Source organism: Prinia subflava, chromosome 4 (genome assembly GCF_021018805.1).
Source record: "Prinia subflava isolate CZ2003 ecotype Zambia chromosome 4, Cam_Psub_1.2, whole genome shotgun sequence".
NCBI classification, from domain to species: domain Eukaryota; kingdom Metazoa; phylum Chordata; class Aves; order Passeriformes; family Cisticolidae; genus Prinia; species Prinia subflava.
In genome coordinates, this window is record NC_086250.1 from 55204682 (window position 1) to 55226356 (window position 21675).

At 35.3% G+C, this 21675-nt stretch overlaps 1 long non-coding RNA gene across 2 annotated transcripts; it reads right to left on the reverse strand.

Moving 5' to 3' along the window:
• Positions 1 to 986: 986 nt before the first annotated feature.
• On the reverse strand, positions 987 to 20870 carry LOC134549389 (uncharacterized). Of its 2 annotated transcripts, XR_010080088.1 has the most exons (4): positions 17097 to 20870; positions 16519 to 16658; positions 4286 to 4361; positions 987 to 1234 (listed from the first exon to the last, which is right to left on the reverse strand). It is a non-coding gene; the product is annotated as an uncharacterized LOC134549389 (long non-coding RNA). The 2 variants fall into 2 exon arrangements; XR_010080089.1 differs by lacking the exon at positions 4286 to 4361.
• Positions 20871 to 21675: the final 805 nt, after the last annotated feature.

Below are 21675 nucleotides of genomic sequence, written 5' to 3' on the forward strand. Positions count from 1 at the left end.
CTTGTGAAAATGAAAGCAAGATGTTGCTCAAATTCAACTGTTAATATTTACAAATATTAACAGAGAAAAACGCATCATTGTTTCAAAACATTTTCCCTGTCTTTTGACAGGACTCAGTAGCAAAATGCTTTTGTGGTATTTTGTAAGCATGTGCAGACTGAGCCATATAGCTCAATAAGTTTATAACAAGTATTGTACACCAAGCTGATTGGAAAATATTACAATTTCACTATTTGTTCTCCATAGCTCATCCTTTCATAATTTAGAAGCCCCAAACAATAACCCAAATGCAACATTAAGCAATGCAGTAAGCTATTCTGTAACAAATACTGGAGATGTTTCCGCTCGCACTGACTGTGAGACCTCACATTTATTTTGGTCACTGATACATTCCTTCTGTTCCTCTCATGAGACAAAGCATTTGATGTTTTGAATTGTATATTTACTACATCATTTCTATGCCTCCAATCAAATGGATTTTTATTTTTACTTTCTCTCACAATAAAAATAACTTGAAAAATGAAGAGGTACTAAATTATAACTATTATGTGACTTTAATAATATTATTCATTTTCTCTTGATCTATTCTGCAATATGAGATATTTTACCTCCAGCAAATTTTCAAGTAATTATTTTGGATACTAAACAAGGAATAAAAAAAAATGTAATTTTGTTTGTTTGTTTGTTTGTTTTTATTTGGAGAAATGAATTATGAATAAATAGATGAAGAATAGTTCCTGAAAACTGCAGGGGAAATCCACATGTGCAAATCCTAGATAATAACTGCAGCTCAAGGATATCTTGCAGGCCTGTTTTTGGAAAAGGTTCAAAAGTTAGTTAAGAGACACACCAGTGAATATATTGGTACTTTTACGTGTATATATGGTATCTGTTAAAAAGATTTTTCTAATGGTAATTTTCTTTGTAACAGTCTCCCTATGATATTAGACACATTAAAAAAGCACAAATTCATTATAATCTGAGTTTATAATGTTTATTCATCTTTTACAATCCTCTGTCTTTTTTCTAAAACAAAATTCTGAGTCTTTGCCTTGTAGTTTCAAAATATGACCGTGAGTACAGTTCAGATCCTTCCAGAACTAAAGTCTCAGGTACATTCTAAATAAAAGATGATTGTCTGCTTTGTCATAATCTTTTGGGATGACTGCCTCTCAGATCTTCAAGAAGTCCATAAACTGAATCCGAATGAGTAGCTGGTCAGTGTAAAAATAACCTGTATCAAGAAAGAATAGTAGAATAATGTTCTAAAAAAATATTAGTTTTAATTCATGCATGAAAGTGACCTGGGGGCTCCTAAAAGATGAGCTATGATTAGACTAATTTTCTTTCAAGTAGATTAAAAATGAGACCTTATAAATATCTAGATATTAAATTCATTCTGAAATTATTAAACTGATTAATTGCTCAAATGAGATAGATTATTCCAATTAAGTCTTCAAATATGTTACAGGAAAAAAATAATATCACACCTCATAAAAACAATATTCCTTTTTTGAGGTTTTTTTTTTTAACATTCCAGAGTTCATAAAAACATAGTAATTATATTTTTTGCTTTCAATTTATATATGCAGATAAAAGGCTACGCCTTGTTTCATTTATATGGTCATCTGTGAAACTAACAAACAGTGAGATTGAGGACTTGGCTAATCAAGATCTGGAACTGGTACTTCTGGCTATTAAAGGAAAAATCATATGTTTTCATCTTCTCCACTATTTTATCATTCATGTTTCACTTTTCAAGGAATTCAATGCTTCAAAACTGAAAAACAGCTGTTGACATGAGATTGCTGTTCAAGAAAAGGCTAGCTTTACACTTTTGGCAATTAGTGGTGCTCCATGTGCACACCCTACCAAGACCAATTGCTAAAAAGGCTTTAATTAGGTATGGAATGGTAGGTGCTCACACCCTGGTTCTTCCTCATGACAAGGTCAAAACTGAAGGGTGAATTTTCTCTATGTTATTAATTATGTACTGAGAACCTAATAAACACAAGCTGAACTGTATTTGCAATACCGCCTGGGAAAATATTATTATCATTGTGTTGGTGAAAAGGTTATGATAGGCTGACTAAGTTAATGAAGGAAATTCCCTGGAAAACAACTTCCAAGAAAAGTCATGTTATTTCAGAGACAGTCAATTACCTATATATATATACTTTCTTTCTATAGTTTAAAAAATCCTTCTGCTGAAATGACTGGAATTAAATGCTGAAAAACGAGAAAAAGCTGAGAGAACTGGGTTTGTTTAGTCTTGTGAAGAGAAGGCTTAGGGAAGACCTTATCACCATGTTCCAGTTTTTAAAGAATATCTACAAAGAAGATGGAGAATCCTCTTTTACAGGGAGTCACATGGCAAAGTCCAGGTGTAAAGGAGTACAAATTATTCCTGGGAAGATTTCATTTAGGAAAAGTTTTCACAGTGAGAGCAATCAGCAATTGGATCCATCTCCCTGGAGGAGTGGTAGATTCCCCAACACAGAACAGTTTTAAAATTCATCTGGACAAATTGCTGACCATCTTCTCTAGATCACATTTTTGCCAAAAATGGTTGGACCAGATGATATTTGAGATTTCTCCCAACCTAATATTATTCTTTGATTCTATGATTGAAAGTCAGTGGAGGAAAAAAATTGTTTGTAGACCTTAGTTACAATACAAATACTGAGATGCTGGTGACCTTTGGCCATTCTACCATCTTGGTAACTAGTCTACCTGTAAATTTGTCATGCTGATAATGTTCTTGCTCTTGCAGTTTGTATGCTTGTATTTTTTTTTTATTGATTGAAATCTAGCATTGTCAGATAATTGTGAAATGTGTCTGAATATCACAGAAGGTTTCTCTTTTTTTTCTGATACAGCCCCTTACTAAAGTTTCTGGTTGCATTTCTTTCATTCAAAGTAGGTAGTGCTTCTTTCCTAAGGCAGGGTAATGCTTTCATCATGATGGGTTTATGAACAAGGTACTATTTAACATAATGATATCACTGTCTAGCTTATGTGTGCTGTTCATTTGCAATTCTTAAACTGTACAGAAAATATGTCTTAATCTGTTCTAAGTCTAACTTAAAGGAATTAGAAATCATGCAAAATCAAGGGTAAAAAGAGAACACTTTATGGCTCTGGTTCTGTCATTAACAATTTTAGTAAATGGAGTAAGTACTTACATTAATGGGTCTATTTTGAACATAAACAAATTGCTCTCAGTGTTGGAAAAGGTAACTGCTCTTCTGCTGCTGTTTTCCTCTCAATGTTTTTATTCAGAGAAATTGTGATGAGTTTAATGCCAGAATCATAAGAGAAGAATATCAGACATGTAACTATCGAGACCAATCATGGCAGTCATTTTTGTGAATTATTCAAGCCACTGATGGTGTACCACAATGCCTGTTGCTATTGAACTGGAAACAAAACCAATTGTGTACAATATGTATATTAATATGTACAGTGTGAAGAGAAAGCAGATGGCAGGGATGCATAAAATTTTAATGTTCTCCAATCTGTTTACTTATTTTAATCAGCCATTATAATCATCACCCACTGTGTGCTTTGTTTACATGGGGAAGTGCTGGTGTGATCAAGCAGAAGAAAATCCTGACAAATATGCCAGATCCAAAATCTGGTAATTAGAATCAGAAAGCTACTGTGTGTTACAAAGGATTAGGAGAGACCAGAAGACACCATGAAGAGTTAGCATTCACCCAGGACTGCTTTCACTCTCAACACAACTGAGGAGAAATCTACCAGCACAGATTTAGCAGGTGACACATATGGAGAGATGCTGTATTAGCACTGGCCTTTATGGCTCACATTTCTACACCTCTTGAAGTGCTAACACAAGCTTCTTTTCTAGATGCAGCAGGTTTTTATCGCAGTTCTTACTTCCTTCATAAAGTACTTAGATGTTTCAAGCAAAAACTGCAAGGTATAATCTTCAGTATGACTTCTATGGTTAAAATGTGAGGAGAAAGTGGGGGTTTGGGGGGTTCTTTTTGACATACTCACAATCAAATGGAAAATTTGTAATTCAGATGAAAACATCTGTCTTCCAGGGCTGAAGGTGAAAGTATTCTGCTAAAAATTAAGCCCTTCTGAGATTTAAAATATTCATTTTTGTACAAAGGTTCAAAAGCCCAGTATGGACTTTAGAAGGGGGTTTGACAAATGTCTTGCTCTGGACGTGATGAAGATAAATAGGGTAGAGGAAGTCTTCAAATACATTACAGGACATAACAAGTGTATATGATATTGTAAGTGATACACTTACTTTAGATTTACATGCTCTGCTCTGATTCTCAGTTGTTTTTTATGATGCAGTAAGGATTTCATTTGTCTCAGGCTTCCTGCAGAAGACATTGTCCAAAAAACCAAAATTACATTGGTTTTGTGAAAGACAATTGCTGCTCTTCAAATAACAATGTTTTCATGATAGATGCCATTTTGTATTCAGTTAAATAAAACAAAAGGAGGGGGAACGATAGGGACAAGTTGCTAATATTTTAAAATGCAGCACAGAAACCGTTTTTTATACTAAACCCAATTTACAAACCGAGCCTATGACACTTAATAATAGAAATGTTTAAAAAAAATTCTCTCTGAGAGGAAGGAAGTGGTGTAAAGGAAAAAAAATGGTGTTAATCAAGTTGTTCAGGGCCCCACAAATTTTCTTCCTTGTCCAAAGTAAATAAAAGCTCTTTCTTTCTCTTCAGTAACTGGAAGGAAATGTACCTGCTAGGGAATTTGACCCAGATTTTGTCATTCTTGAATTAGGGAGCTCCTAGTCTATAATTAAAAGTGAAGTAGCTAACAAATTATGAAGGAAATAATCTTGCTATAGCAACAATCACCTGAGAAGTGACTGCTGATCTGCAATCCACTGCGCTGTGGGCTGCAAAATTATCTGATGGGAATGAGGATATGCATCCGGGGAAGGACCAATGACAAAACTAATCTTCGAAAGTCATTCTGGGAGGGATATTCCAATTTTCCTCCTACATAGATTCTTTCAGGAACATTGTCTATGTCATTATTTCCTCCTCTGTAAAGTGGGTAAAATAGCAATTACCTTTGAGAAGTAATTCCAGCTAGTAATAATGTTGACAATAACTTCAAGGTACCTGTCTAATACAGATATTTATTTAAGAAATGAATACTAATCCTTGAACTTGAACAAAGGACTAAAAGTCTGTGGAGTAACAAACAAGGCAGTGACTGTGGCTGGATCCCTGCTCTTGATGTGGAGTTGTGACCCAAGCTGAGGCACAGTTCCTCACAGCAGAAGCTCCAAGCAGCAAAACAACAGTGAATAGAAGACTTTGAATTAATTTCCTCTGTCAGCCTATATTCATTTCCTAGAAGGTGTTCCCTCACCTAAAAGGCATCAAAGGGTTCCTCTTCCCTAAAATTGTGTGGTTTAGAAATTGAGTGATGATAACGGCTCACAAGGCTGTTTCTGTTACATAACAGTCCTATGCCTTCTTTTACTTGACTGGGTTTTTTTTAGTTGGATTAAGGATAAAATTTTTTTGTGTTATTTTTATACCAGATTCCACGGAGGGAAGAGATTAGCACCTCCAGTAGGTATCTTATCCTCAGATGACTAATGCTGAAGAGGCAGGTAGAAACGTCTGTTGGAAAGCAGAAAAGTTTTCCAAACATCATTACAAGAAGTGGATTTATACTACCGTTCAGATACAGATCCTATAAATTAGCTATATCACTTTTCTGTAATTGCCAGGTATCTACATGTTCTTTTTTGTTTAAATTATATAGTTCATTGCTCCTACATTTATGGCAAATTATATTTGAAAGGCTTCTTGTTTATCATTTTATTTAAAGTCCATTGTGGATTCAACAGTGTGTACCCAACTGACAGGTCAGCTGAGGAAACTCTTGTGGCTCCTATCTTAGCAAGTGTAGTTGAAGAATGAACCAGAGGAGCTGAAAGCCAAACACCAACCTGAGCACTTAGCTCATGCATGCCATGAGATGCACACAAGCAGATGGGCAGAACCTTCTCAGAAAAACTTCAGCAAATACGATGGAGTAGCAGAAATAGCAAGCCTGCCCAGGGTCAGCTGAATGATGACAGGTTTGATACAGTCCACTACAAATCACGCATAAGGCTATAACAAACCCCTCAGTCAAACAGAAAAAGAAAATCTTAATATTTGGGTTACACCATTTGACCTTTCCTGACACTAAACAAACCAAACAAGCCTTGGGAAAGTGACTTAAGAATATCAGTTTGTTTACATGAAGATTCTTCGATAACAAATTTTATTCTATCCTTGCTTGACTTCTTAAGTATCAGGCTGCATATCTTTGCTTCTGTCAAGTTTATATGTTTAGAAATTTTTGAAAGATTGAATCATAAAGCATTTCAATCTCATATACTTAAATAAAAACCTAATGCTGACCTGCCATGAGAATCAGGCACAGTTTAAAATCAACTCACAGGAAGACAGAGTTATGTTTAGTTTGGGGAGTTTTTACATCTACTTTATATAAACTAACAAAGCAGTTAAGAACAAATGGAAATTACATGAGAGAAAGGGGTTATACCAGACAAAGCAAATTTCTTTGTTTTCCTTTCTATTTTAGTCAAAACAAATACATTTAACCATTTAAACACAAGTCTGTTGACATAGATGTAATTGTATTAATCTCAGTTGCATAAAGGGTTAAACTGAAGACAGAAAGAAATATCTTCTGTTTTCTTTGAGTGTATTCTATTAGTTTGACGTGGGTCTCTGCCTTCGTACTAACTGTGTGACAAAAAGTAAGATATTTAAAATTTTATGGTACTATATCTTGGCACACAATTTTAGAAATAAAAATGTTATAACTATGAGTTGATATATGCCTCACATAGAGTACAACATTATTATATTCCAAAGAGAAAAAATCCAAGATGTAAAACTATGACGTGGAAAGTCTTAAAAAGCATTCAAGAACTTGTTTTATAATGACAATCGGTACCATGTGTTATAGTCTGCTTGGAAAAAAAAAAAGTCTTTTGAAACAGAAGCAAGTAGGTTTTTACACACTCATTTCATAAGAAGTCTAATCAGCACTGATTCGTGCAGATGAAGTGCATAATGCAAAATTTAAAGTAGAAAAGATAAGTGTATAAAACAATATGCTTTTACAGTATTGAGCAGGTATATGGTGGATTTATGTGGGGTGCAGCAGACACTCTGATTCATTCCAGCCTGCCATGTCAATTTTGTGGTACAGATGGAAGAGAGATCACAAGTAAACTTATCCCCCATCTCCCAGCTTTCATTTTCTATATTCCACTGAACTGAAGTTCAAATGTTACAAAGTATAGAACAAGCGAGAAGTGATTTCAGCTTTTGTGGAGAATGAGACTGGAGGAAAAGACAGGGACTGGAACTTCACCAGATGGGTATTTCTTTGTATTTAATACCCTATTCATTTGACAACTTTTGTTTACACATACTACACAAATATATAGAAACTCATTATCAACACATGAAAAACTCAGTGTTTTACACTGAGCTATATTTCTTCATTAAAACATCAAAATCATGTATTTGAAGGAAAGGAAATGCTGGAAGAATGTTACCTGGGAAATATCAATTCAGCAGATTTTTGTGAAGGTTTCTGATTCATACAAATTATGATGTAATTTTAATTAAATTATTTCTTTTTTTTAGGGGACCCCTGTTTCATTCACAGTAGAGAGTGGATGATGCTTGCTTAATGAGCAGCTGCTCAATACTGGTTTTGTTTCATTGTTCAGCATGTGTGGTCCCATTTGTTATTTACTAGACACTAACAATTCAGATCCTTATTGAGGACTATTAATTTCCTCACAGACTTTTCTTTTCTGATTTCCCTATCATGTAAGAATACATCACATAAAACTTCTCAGTACCCTGTGATACTCAGGATGATGTCATTCCCATCAGAGATGGAGATTTGATATGTAAAGGGATTCATGTCCAGAATTTCTATTGCATGGCCACCTTAAGACTACTGTGGATTCTTTATTTGTAGGCTAAAGCTTTGTAAGCAGAAATTAGCTCTATCTATTAAAATATATCTCACCAATTTTTACTATAACTGAGGACTCCAAATTTTTAACCGAAGTTTGGTTTAAGAGACTTGAAAATCATCAAACATATTTTTAACTCTGATAGCAAATTTTCTCTGGGACAGTATTCAGCCCCTATAAATATGAGACAGCTTTCTTTTCGTAGCATCCCTAACAATCTGCCCTTTGCCTAGCAGCTGCAGGATCTTAATAGTGAACAGCTTCCATTGCCTCTATGGTGTGTGATGATTGAAATACTGAGCTGTGTCCTGGACAGTTAACATACTGTATATTCACAGTGGGGAAGGTAAATTCAGATTGCATCAGTGGTCTTAGTTCTGATGTGTTGACATCTGTCTACTCAGTTTTATAACCCTTGTGATATTCCTTTACCATACCTTTCATATATGGCTAAAAAGACAGAAATCTTAAAGCAGAACTGTCCTGACTCCTTATCACAGTTGCTTCTATGCATTTTCAGTAAATCAGCACTGCTTTAGGATTAACAGATAACAAACTTATCATTTTCCTAATCTCCCTTTTAGTTCCCAGTTTAAACCTTCTTGCCTGGCTATCAGAGTGAGACAGAGTAAGCAACAACCCATAGAAGAACCTGGTACTGAGATTGATGTGAGAACCATCAAGATTAGTGCTTCTATCCTGTTTGTTTACTGCACTTCCTTGCTCTGCTACTGTGCTATGCTCACTGGGTCTCTAGTTCTTTGCTGGGAGGTCTCTGCTGGCCCTGGAAGGTTGGTCAGAAAACTCTGCCTGGTCATGCTGTGCAGCTGCTTCTAGCTGCTGGTCCCTCATGCTACCTGCCAAGGTCCCTGGGCATTTCCCAGCAGATATCACATTTCCAGAATCCTCCCTGACTTGCAAGATGTTTGTTCCTGTCAGGTTCCTCACTTTTCCTTTTTTAGGCCCTCTTTTATTTTCTGTGGCAGCTTCAGAAATCCTTCTTTTGGGCATTCAATACCTCTCAGGAGTTCATTTTTCCCTCCTAAATAATGTATGCACTGAAGCACGATAAATGGTCTTCTCCCTAAGTGGTGAATCCCTCTTATAGCTATAATATCAGAATTCGGGAGGTACTTCTCTTGTTTAGTCTAGGTGTTTGCAAAATTGATGATCAGCTGATAGTAGTGGCATCCAGGAGGTAGCTGGTTTCTATTTTAGCTTTCATAAGATCAATCAGGCATTCATCCCCATACAGACATGTACTCAATTGTGTGCCACCAGTTGCTATTCAAAATTTAAGCTATTTTTGCCTAAAATACTAATTTATTTCATTCTCCAGTTTCTGATACTATCAAGCTCCTTGTTTTCAGGTTTCATGCCCAAACAAGCTTACTCTCTGTTTCCCATTCTCCAAAGCCAAAGGAAGACTATGGGAAAAAGACAAACCTCAGCCTGGAAAGTCTGAGGTCAGACCACAGGGAAGGTCTGTCCTAAAATGAATTATTCTGATTATGTGGCATATTTGAAACAAGTTCCTTCTGAAAACTGTGAGAAACTTGCCCATTACTCAATGATGCTGAAGTCAGAGACAATGATTTTCCTAAAACCTAAAAGTTTCTTCTTGGCATTTATGGACCACAGTTTTCACATGATTTTAATTTACCTTTTGCAAGTGATGTGAAGTCACATTTCCAAAATAAACCACATTTTTTTCCTTTGTAGTGGCCCTCAGTCTTCCTCTTTACAGTAAAGACTATTTATTAATTTAGGGGCTGTTGGATTAACCCTCCCACCACCCACTGGCCAATATAAATGTTTTCCTTCACTTCATTTCCTTAAGCGTTTCAATCAAACTGTGTGGTGATGAGAGTGATAATGGCAATTAAAATTCCCTTTGGTATATGTCTTCAGCTCCAATTTAAATTTCAAGATTTCAGGCACAAACTTTATGCTGAAAAACTGTGAATATCAACCACACAGCAGACTAACATGTTCCCATTACTATTTTAAAGTGTAGATTTAAAAATATAGATTGTATGTGCAATTCTAGGGATGGAACATTTTGCCTTAAGAAACACAAAAAACCAGAACTCACTCACAGATTTTTAGAGATTTCTAGGAGAAATAAGAGTTGGCTAAGTCATTGTTTCAGTTCAATTCAGTTCTGTCACTCAGTAACAGTGTAAAATATTTCTATTTTCTTTCTAAATTACACCATGGCATCATTTTTGGAATGAGAGCAGTTCAGCATGCATGATATTGAGTCTATATATAATTAAGAGAATTCTCTTTTTACTGCATACCTCAGTAATTCTCAAAAGTTTATTTGAATGTCCAGCCATTATCTGGGTCCAGAATACCCTACTACAAGCAAAAGAAATTATTAGTTTTCTGGAGTTGGGAGGGATGTTTGTACCATGGACCCTGATATATTCTGGTTCAGTTGCATGCTCAGAGTTTTTATAGGCATGGTCAAGGATTTTATTTCATAACACAGTCAACACAAACAGTGTATCATTTACATCGGTACAGTGTCTTTATATCCATCACAATTCTAAAACATAAATTTGGACCTGATTACAAGGATTACATATTGATCACTAGCATGGCAATATTGAATTCTGATATGCTAACATGTTGTTGTGGTTTGATCACAAAAGCCCCTTGCTCGCTCCTCTGCTGCAGATGGACATTGGAGGCAAAATCTAAATAAAAGGTTCATCAGTTGAGATAAGGACTGGAAGAGAGATCACTCACTAAACACCATCAGGAGCAGAACAGGCTCACCTTAGAAAGTAAATTTATTGCTAACAAAATCAGAGCAGGATGATGAGAAGTAAAACAACATCTTAAGTATATCAGGGAGCACTACCATGGGTTGAGCATGAGTTGCACAATAAAAGGCTTACTATACAATTCTGGATTAGTTATTTTTAGATCTGTTTCCAAAAAGATTGGAACTGCTTTGCTTTTGTGAAATTTAAGTCTGAATTAACCATTTTGTAGACTCCTCTGCCAGTTCTTAGCCCCTTTGCTGCCAAGCTGTTTTCATATGTCTTCTTTTCCCAAGGGTACAGCCTTTTCTACAAAAGAATGGTTTGTAGGTTGTTTTGAGGGTTGCTGTGCTTTATTTTGAATTTGTTGATGTCTGAAATTCACAATCACATATTTGGAACCCTGATTCCTTGCACATAATGTAGCCAGAAGGATTTTATTTTAGGGGAAATGAAGACAGAAACACCTGGAGACAGAGGTGTTTCTTTTGTCCCACAATCCACTGATTGTTGGACAAAGCTGAGAGTAAATATCATATAAAGTTGTTACAGAGACAAACAGCAAAGAATGTATTAAGAGGTCAAAGAGACGACGACATTGCCCTAGAAGACTTCTTGGTTCAAGGACTATCTAAGACATATATCTGTGTGTTTAATAGTCCTTGACAGATTTTGTTTTCTTGACTTTGTACTAGATAAAATTGTCGTTCATGGAAGGATTTAACATTTTGTCACAAAACAGTATCTTAACAGGGAGGCTTAGGGTACTTAGTTTTTCGTCGAAGGGCTGTTTATGTATTTCAGAATAATTTTCCATTGGATAAAGATAAGTAGATGCCCAGGAGGATGTGGATACTTTTCACTTAGGTGAAAACTCAGATATACAATCACCCTCTTTTCAGTGCTCTTCTTCTGGTCTCCAGAATGTCTAATAATTTTCTTCACAGTAACTTGAGAGAAAGAACAAGAAATGCTTGCTCTAGGTATAACAGCGTTATATTATGGTGTAATTATGAGATTCATGGTTTGAACCTTTCAGACTATGGTCTTTGAATCTGTCTTTAACGGTGTGAATTAGTGTTTTGATGAGCATGCATCTGTGCATGTATATATACACACATATTTATAACTAAAACACAAGTACACTGTAATCTCAGGTATCTACCAATCATAATAAGACCAAGCAACTTTACTAAATATTACTATAAATGATTTTTCTTACCATATTTCCCAGGCCAGTTTCTCACTTTTTCATAGTATGTCTCAGTTTTGTATCCAGTCATTTAACAGTGTACAAGTTAGACCCAAACTGACAGTCCTGGGAGTTGTCAAAGTTAGAAACAAAGATAGAGCCAGTAGCAACAAACTGAGTGATTTCAAATATTGCTTGTAAGTATTTTCTAAATAATTATAAAATTTATGCAAGATAAATTCAGTATTGATAATAATACACTGTTAGTGTCCTAATATTTGCTGTCATACACTGAAATTGAGTATGTTTAAAATGATGGTATAATTTTATCTACTCCAAAAAGGAGTATATCTTCTGATATACTAGAGTTGTTGTTGAAAGCCCTTGAGCCTTTTGTTGCCTTCAAACCCAGTTACAAAGAAAATAAACTTTCTAGGAAATGGAAGCATTGGTAAAGTGTTAATCTATTTTCAGCCTCAGGCTATTTGAAAAATCCCAGATATACCACGTGTCCACAGAGCTAAGAATAGAACTAGAACAGTACTGAAAATCCCATTTTGTGCACTACCAGCAAAAACTGTAGAAAACATAAAAGTGCATATTAGCTGTAACACATAATGTGTTGTTTTCTTACTTTCAGCCCAATACTTTTGTAAAGGAAACATGCTTATTTTGTCAGCGGGAAACTTTCATCTTTTTATGACTAATAAATATAGGAAAAAATGTGGTAATTAGAATTTCCATATTCAAATTTGACAGATACATATGCATGGAAACGTATGTACATACATGTGTGAAGAAATGCTCAGGTGGCATATAATTGTAAGAACTCTTGCAACATTAAAGATTCCTATTAATGTCAGCACAGTGCTGGTGGTCAAACATAGGAATAGATTGCCAGAGAGGCTGTCAAGTTTTCTGTGCAAATATCCAGATCCTGCCTGGACAGGACCATGACTGAACTGATCTAGTAGGTTTTCAGCAGGGAGTAGGAGTAGATTATCTCCAGGGGTAAATCACAGACTAAATATTCTATGATGCTACTGTTCATTAAAATTATTACTGAAATGAGGTTGTTAATATTTTTCAAGATAAGTTAGAAAATACATTTTCCTGAATCTTATTCTTACAAAAAAGATAGAAATGTCTTATTAGAAGGATGTTTCATGTTTTCAGCCAAATGTCAAACCATAGTGTTGGAGTCTAGAACATCCCTCTGGCCACCCTGGAGGGTTTGGAGACCGGACAGGGGGGTCTGGGATCTCTGCAGGGGGGTCAGCCAGACTCACACAGAGCCCAGGAGGACACTGACTCTGATTCCTGGCCATGGGAGTGAATACTCACATGCTGGAAGAATCACAAATCCTAAGAATTTAAAATAAATAGTGGATGGTTTATTATAGAATATAAATATAGAAATTAGGATTCTTAGCATATGGGGCTGAAGAGACAAGATGGAGGAATTGGGGAGTGGCCCCTGTGCTCCTTGTTCTTGCTCTCGTCCCCCATCTTGTGCTGAGTTGGGTTTTAGAGATTGGCTTAGAGTAGAACTGACATGTTAGTATAGGTAATAGGTATTGGTACAATTTTGTAAATAAAAAATACGTCTCGGACAGTGGTTGGGTCAGGGGTACTGTACATAAGGTACGGGGCTCTCTGATCCGCCCAGTCTGCCGCGTGTCCTGCTCTGTGGAGACGCCTCGCAGAGCTGAGAAAGAACTAAGATAAGGTACCCTGCCAGGGAGGCCTGGCAGAGTTGAAAAAGGACTGAGATAATGAAGAATAAACAACCTTGGAAATGTGCACCGGAGGACTCAGCTTGTCGTCTCTACCTCTGGTGTGTAACACTTAGGGCAAAGAGAAGACTGAAAACCTTATTACCCCTGGGAACAGCAACCCAGGGGAAACTCCCAGGGAGCAACCCTGGGGAAAAACCTTATTACCTTGGGGACCAGCAACCCCAAGGAGAATCTCAGGGAATCAACAACCCTGAGACCATAGTACTGCTGGGTAAATAGAATACCTTACATTTTCCTTATTTTCAAGTTACATTTTTTTTACTGCATGATAATTTTCCTTTCTTGAGGGCCACATGGCATGAGTGACTCTTTGGAAATGAACCTCTTTGATAAGACTGGCTGTAAGGAAAGATAAAATGAGAAAACAGTTCTGAGGAGATACTAGTAACTAATAATGCAGAAATTAAGTATTGTGGAGGGTTTCTTTCCTCATCCCCCTAAGAAAAGGTTGATTTCAGCTAAAAACAATATTTTTAATTAATACAAAATTCAACATCTTAGGAAATGCAAATTGAAACCCTTAAAGAGTTCAAACTATTTTTGTTTAGGTTTCTTTGGTCAATCCTATATTATTGTAACCCAGTGTTCTTGAGGTATTCTTTTATATTACATCAAAAGGAGAATATACTGGAGCATACATTTTTAGCATAAAATTATAATATTACTACTCTAGCGCCCTACAGCTGTATAAATGTAATTTTCTCCTTTCTTTTCCAGATCTCTTTCTGTCAGGGGAGTATTTTTCCTTTGGCTGATAATTAACAGTAAAATCTTTCATGTCTTTCCTTGGGTAGCAATGAAATGCAACTCCACAGTTGCCTTCCAAGAGCAATCTAGCAGTCCTGTCATTTACTATTTTTCCCCTAGCTGAGACATTTTCACAATGACTTTAATACATTTCTGATATTTATCTTAGAGAAATTCTGCCTTGATGTCTTATCTCTTGGGACAGTGTTAAGCAAAGTTCCTCATTTTTGGAGGTGGAATGAATGAAGATGTGATCAAAAATATCAAAGAAAAAGACCCCACCTAATTTTATACCAGCCTTAATGTATCACTTCAACCCATTTACTCACTGTGATTTTTTTTTTTCATGCTCATGGAAAATTATGACATAGTTAATAAAATTTTTAATTGAGTAGTTCTGTGCCAGGTAGTATGTAGTGATAACAAAGCCCAACATGTTTTTAAACTTTCAAAATCAAATCAACGTGTTGTGTCACAGTAAATCAGGAAATTACATTCAAAATACATCTTTGGTTCTTGGCCAAGGGTGGTGATTTGTGGGGAATAAATACTTTCGGTAGGTTTGGGCAACAGAACCCCCAATTTCTGAATAAAACCCAGCATATCTTGAAAAGAAAAAAAATAATGTCCTATAATTTTCTTGAAATAATATTATTTAGGGGAAAAAAGGAATAATTATCAGGGAGCTGACCTATGTATGAAGCATCAGACACACAGCTAAACAAAGTAAGTCATCCTAATTCTTACCATGTCTGAAATCTGATTATTACTTTTTAACAAAGCTTAAATGTGGCAAACTGGAGATGGACAAGCTCAGCTCAGATTAATGCTGCACTAAAACTTGTCAAATCATACATTATGTCTTGTCATGACACAGGAAGGGCAGTAAGTGCAGAACCAGAAAAAAGGAACAGCTTCATGGCTCTTTTATTTCCTTTTAGACTCTTTGAGCACTAAGCCCTGTTGCTACCAGATGTGTCTGGGTACTTAATGTCAGACTGGACATACATTGTCACTTTTGCCCAGCTGTCCAGACTCTTCTGTGACAGCAGCAAATCTGCCTGTGTTAAAGACATTTGGAAGCATTTTCATTGATTTCAATAGCTTTAAGGTAGCAAATTGAAGAAACTTGATGTAAAAACTAATAAAAATCAACAGTACAAGAAATTAGTACTTCATTGACCATTAACAGAGATGTAGTTTTGTTTGCCTTAAATTGTTAACTGAAGGGTATAGCACATGTCAAAAATGGGCTTCTAAAAAATAAATACACATTGCTTAATCTGTCTTCAGACTGTCCTTAGGTAAAGCTAGGAAAAAACCCATTTATGAGTTACTGTGTTTCTATTACCAAGCCCAACTGTTAATTTATAACATGTTTTATTTCTGCCAAGGAACAAATATATAAACATGAATTATTTAATTTCATTCTCTAAAAGAAATGTGTAAAAAAGATAAAAATCTACAAATCAATATAATACTTAGCTGATCCTCAGTCTCTGAAAATGTCTTTGTTATTGCCTGGATATCAATTACACGTGAAACACAATGGGTATCTTTGATTCTTTTGTCATATTCTAAACAAATGTTGTATTTTTTCAAAGTTGGAGAAACTTCAAAAGTTTGGGAGATTTAGGTCAGTTGAATACTTAAATAGAATGTTTTTCCCTGATTTTAATCAAAATGTTTTGATCTATAAAAGTAGGTTGAACCATCGCAAAAACTGCTTATGGGGGAATTTATGATGCTTCTATTTCTGTTTAGCTGGAAAAGTTTTATTATAACAGGCACAGAGAGCAAGTGCAGAATTTTGGCTTGATGGAAGAGAGGAGACAGAAAACTGTCATGCCTGTATACGGTTTAATTTCTTATTCTGTCTGTGTGTCTTTCCCATTAAAATTGCTTTTCTCTATATTCATAAGGCCTTCAACTAAAGCCACATATTCTCAAAGAGAAAATAGTTACCTTGTCATAGAAATCTCTGTGGATCCCATACAGCTGTGTAGAGGACACAATGGACCACGTCCAGGAAATGATGGTGCTAATTTTCATGACAGATAGCAAAGCAAATACTAACTTTTATCACAATTGTGTAAGAGAATTTCCTGCAAGAACAGAAGAGATAGAAAGCCTTATTCTTATTTGGCTCTAGTATAACATTTTCCTTTTCTCCCATCTTGTGAAAAAGGCTAAATATCCAGAAGGTACCAAGATTCCTAATAAAATGTGTCATTTTCTCTGCTGCAAAATTCCTAATCCTAGATAACAATTTAAATGAGATTATTTGTCAGAGAAGCCTCTGATTATGGGGGAAAAATAGAACAGCTGTCTGTTGTGGAAAAACTATGCTTTTTGAAAATCATGTTTTCATATGATCACATGGATCAGAAGGTGCTTGATCTGGCTAAAATGCTTTAAGTGAGGATTGCAGTGATTTCCCAGAAATAATGGTAATAATATCTCCATTATATAGCACTATTCACTTCAATCTATTTCAGACAGTTCTACAGTTAATGTACACAGCACTACTGAAATGCCATTACCAGTGAGGTGGAAATCTCAGCCATTCAACATGTAACACAGCAGCGGAAACTCAGAATGTTTCAGCTGAAGGATTTTCAGAGTTCTGGAAAAAAAAATTAAGAAAAAGACAGTAATAAAACAGACCAAATCAGATTGTGGGTTTAGAGACTGTTCAGAAACAACTGCTTATTATAAGTGCATCCCCCCAGGCCAAAAGGCTAAGAAGGACCTCTCCTGAGCCACTTGCTTAACTTTTGTAATCTGTGACTCCTGATATTTTGAACCCTAAACAATGCCATGAAAAACTACTAATGGTTTGGCAGAGCAGAGCATTATGAGCAATTTTCTGCCAGTGAGACAGATTTTATAGTTACTCTATGCATTTATGCAGTTCTGAATGTAATAGCTGAAATGATCTGTAGTCAGCTTGCATATTCAACTCCTGGCTGCTTTTCTCCTGTCACACAGAAACATTATTCCTGAGAATAAATTGAAGTAAAAATTATTAAAAAAAAGAGGGGGGTTTGTGGGACATCTGAGGAAACCATGCAACAAACCATGCAGCACCCACCCCTGAATGTTTGGGTTTTTTTGTCAGTGAGTTTGTTACCCTACTGGCAGATAGATAATTTCATCAAGACAACAAGACAGTGGAGCTTGTCCTGCGAAAGTAATCTTAGATTTGGTAGAGCTGTTAATATAGGGTTAGAGTCACAGGATCATAAAGCTAATTTGACTCTGTGATGTAGTTTTGTGTCATACCCAGCCCGATTTAAGCTGGGTCCACACCCAAGGATGATTTTTCATATTTCCAGAAATGCTGGATCTCAAACATAGATACCTGACAAACGTGAAGACAGGATTCAAAAAATTATTTGACCTTGAAGCGCATTTGCCAGAAACCTTCTGAATGGACAAGCCTCTCCAGTGAAAATTTACTGGCATGCTGCTGCAGCAAGGGATGGTGTCCTGACTGGAGCCTGGCAGGACCCTGTTGTAATGATATTTGCACTAATTTTTCAAACTGTGTTCTACTTCCCTAGATAACAGAGAGCTGATTACAATCCACTAAACAGGATTCATAATATTTCTGTCTCAAATATTTCTGTCCCTTATGCTCTCAGATAAATAGAAAGTGCATCTTAGAGGGTTACTCTCCATTTCGTCCTCAAAGTTCAGTTTTTCTATACTGAAAACAGTGAAAAGCTTCAGAAAAATACAAAACAATTAGAAACGAATGAGCATTTCAGAATTGCAGCAGGTCATATTCTGTTATCCTAAATTAGCGCTTTTAACTGCTTGATTTTACCCTACTGATATTGATTAAACTCACCATGTCTTCATATATAAAAAAGGGAATTTTTTTAAAGAACTCGTCTAGCTTTAATTACAACCTGCTGTATACTACACAGACAATACTGTTCCAAAGTACTGCTTTCAGTTCACATTTGAAATATTCAAATTAATTAATGGCTATAATTTTAAATGACTAACAAAGAAACAAAGATAGCTGAATTGTATAGTTTAAATTACTGTATGACCAGGTACTTGAGGATGAGATAATTATTGTCTTGCACAGCATATCCAGTCCCAATTTTGCAAATCATCTTAATTCAAGTACAGTATGTTGACTTACTTTTGCTTAGTAGAATGAAAAATTAGATTCCTTTTTTCTTTTCCTTTTGTATAACTTGTTCTCTTTAAATTAATTTCTTCCAGGAAAGAATTTAAATGTGAACTTTAAACCATTTTTTTTCAGAGCTTTAATTTTGAAAGGTGCTTAAGTGAAACTACATTCCAGAATTAGGGCTCACCTCAGTGTAATCTTTCACTCAGAATCAGTGAGGAACTTTATTTCTTTCACTGATGGTGTATACCAAAATGCAATGCAAAGACCAGCTAGATCTTTTTGAATACCTTAACTAGTAAAGCTAAGTTAGTCTCATTATTAAACTGTGGTCATGAGAACTGGTTTGAGATCTCCACCCAGCACTGCTTTTGTCAATCACATGTGAGAAAGTTTTGTGGTTCACTCTCTTATCAGGTGACTTAAAACTGTCATCTCCTTGTATCCTCCTAATCAAAACCAAACCCAAAACAAAGCTAAAATATTGTCTGAAGTATATCTTGAAAATTTGCAAAAATTTGAGGAAATTAATTATTTTTTGAGAATATTCAATTGTATCCATTTCCTACCAGTGTATTCACCAATCAAAAAGACCTGACATTCAGGAGAATAAAAAAATTAAAACTCCCTCTCCCCTCAAAAAAAACCCAAACAAAACAAAACCCAAAAAATAAACCAGCAACAACAAGCATATGAACAAAATAAATCAACCCCAACCACAAAACAAAACAACAAATAGAACAAGCAAAAAATAGGGACAAATTGAAGCAAATTACTTCAGATGTCTGGCATCTCCCTTTAGAGATCAAATGCCTACTAGCTAGGTTTTGGGAAATTAAATTAAACACGTCAAGCAAGGAATCTGGGTCTTGGTCAAAGTCAGTACAGAGAAATTCACTATATAAAATCAATAACACAGTCTCCTATATGATAACAAAGAATAGAAAAGAACTCAGATAAATATCAAACCAAAAGAGGAGATCAAAAGCTAAAGAGAGATACATAAAAATGTAAATAAATAGATTTATCAAAGAGAACCTCATGAATTACCTACTTTAGGGAGAGTCTGAACATGCTGATGTTTGTGAGGTTAAAACTCAAAATGTAATATGCACACAAAGCAGATTTTTCTTTAAAAGGGTAGCAGTAATAAAAAAGTAACTTTTAAGCTAAGTAAAGTCAAAGATGCCATATTATCTCACGATTAAAAGCAATTAGCTTGGCATACAAATAAGAAGCCTAATTTTTTTTTGCTTACCTAAAAACACTTCAGATATTTGATTCTCAGAAGTGATTAAAACACAAAAAAAAAATCTCTATAAATGACATGCTTCTCTCAGGCTATATTTTAGATAAAAAAGTAATAACAAACAAATAAACCTACCTGTCTGCCAGCAGCCACACTGAAACAAAGGTAAATCTCCAGGAACTGTGGGTATCCCCTTTGAATTTTATAGGATATGTAAAAAGTCCCTTGGGTGCACCTTTAAATCTGTTATACTCTGCTACAAAGACCTGATCTTATGATGATTTTACTTGGCCAATCATCTGTGAATCATATATGAAAAATAGAAAGACACTAGAATCCAAATTAAATTCCATATTCTCTGTCTTAGACACAGTTCAAAGTAGATTCACAAAGGATGAAACACTTTGTAATACTCACAAGATTTGCTTATAGTCTCAGATAAATAATAAATAATTTTCCATGCTGTCACTAAATGTAAGCACACTTGTACTAGAATAGGACAGAACTTCCATTTCAAGTCCTATCCCATACAGAATCCACATTTCCTGCTGTCTCACAGGTACTTGAATGTCTTATTTGCCTTTATTTATGGCTAAAACCATCTGCTTAATCAATAATGTTGAATCGCTCTTGCTTGAATTGCAGACAATCATATCCATCACCTCTTTTGTTGTTGGCAGGGATCACAGAACAGTTTGTAAAGAGGATAGAACCCCATGAATCCATCATAGGGATCTGACATGGAAGAATACAGCAGAAAAAATGATTAGAAAGTGATGAAGTCATGTTATTTATATTTAACCTGAACAGTTGCTTAAAACAAATACATAAGCAATCTGTGATTGTAGGAAAGTGTCTGGCTACATAGTAAATAATGTCTGATAAAAAGTGCCAGTTAAATCTGCCTTACTCAAAGAAGTAATTTCACCAGAAAACACTTGGATTTGATTACTTATTCAAGAATTAAATTTTCATGAATCCAAGATTTTAGTAAAAATGAAATATCAAAACACTGATATATTAAATAAACAAACAACATCTGAAGTGCCAAGGAGAAATGTTATTCCTTAGCAAGTGTTTTTGCTTGTGGAGGAACCAATCATTTTTAAGTGAAGATTTCATCAAGTTCTCCTTTTAATTTCAATTTTATCTAATAATCCACTCATACAGAGCATTATTAGGTCAGAGATATCAATGTAAAAGCAAGCCAGATTGGGAAGAACAAAGTTCATATGAGAAACAGGACAATTATTTGTTTAAAATGTTACATACTGCCATCAAAAGAGAAAGATCAATGAGTAAGAGGAATCTGAAGAAGAGAAACTTACATTTGAAAAAAGCAGCACATCACCTAGACTGTGTTAGGAAGAAACGGTACCATAGACAGAAATTACCTCAGAGATTTCCTTTTCACCTTTAGATTTGTCCCACTTTAGGTACAAAACATGAATGATATCAGTTGACATCACTGAAATCTTTATTCCAGCCTCTTTTTTTTTACATAAATTAACACAGAACTTTCTGAACTAATTTTAATTTGAACAAATTAAACAAGTGAAATCATTAGAAGTCTGGATAAGCTATACAAATGGCTATTTTTCCTGCTGAATGTACACACTTTACTCTTAATTTGAACTTGTCTACACTTCCCTGGCCACTGGACATAAAATTTCAGCAACATGCCACACTGGGCAAATAGTAAGGAAATGCAGGCTCATTTGAG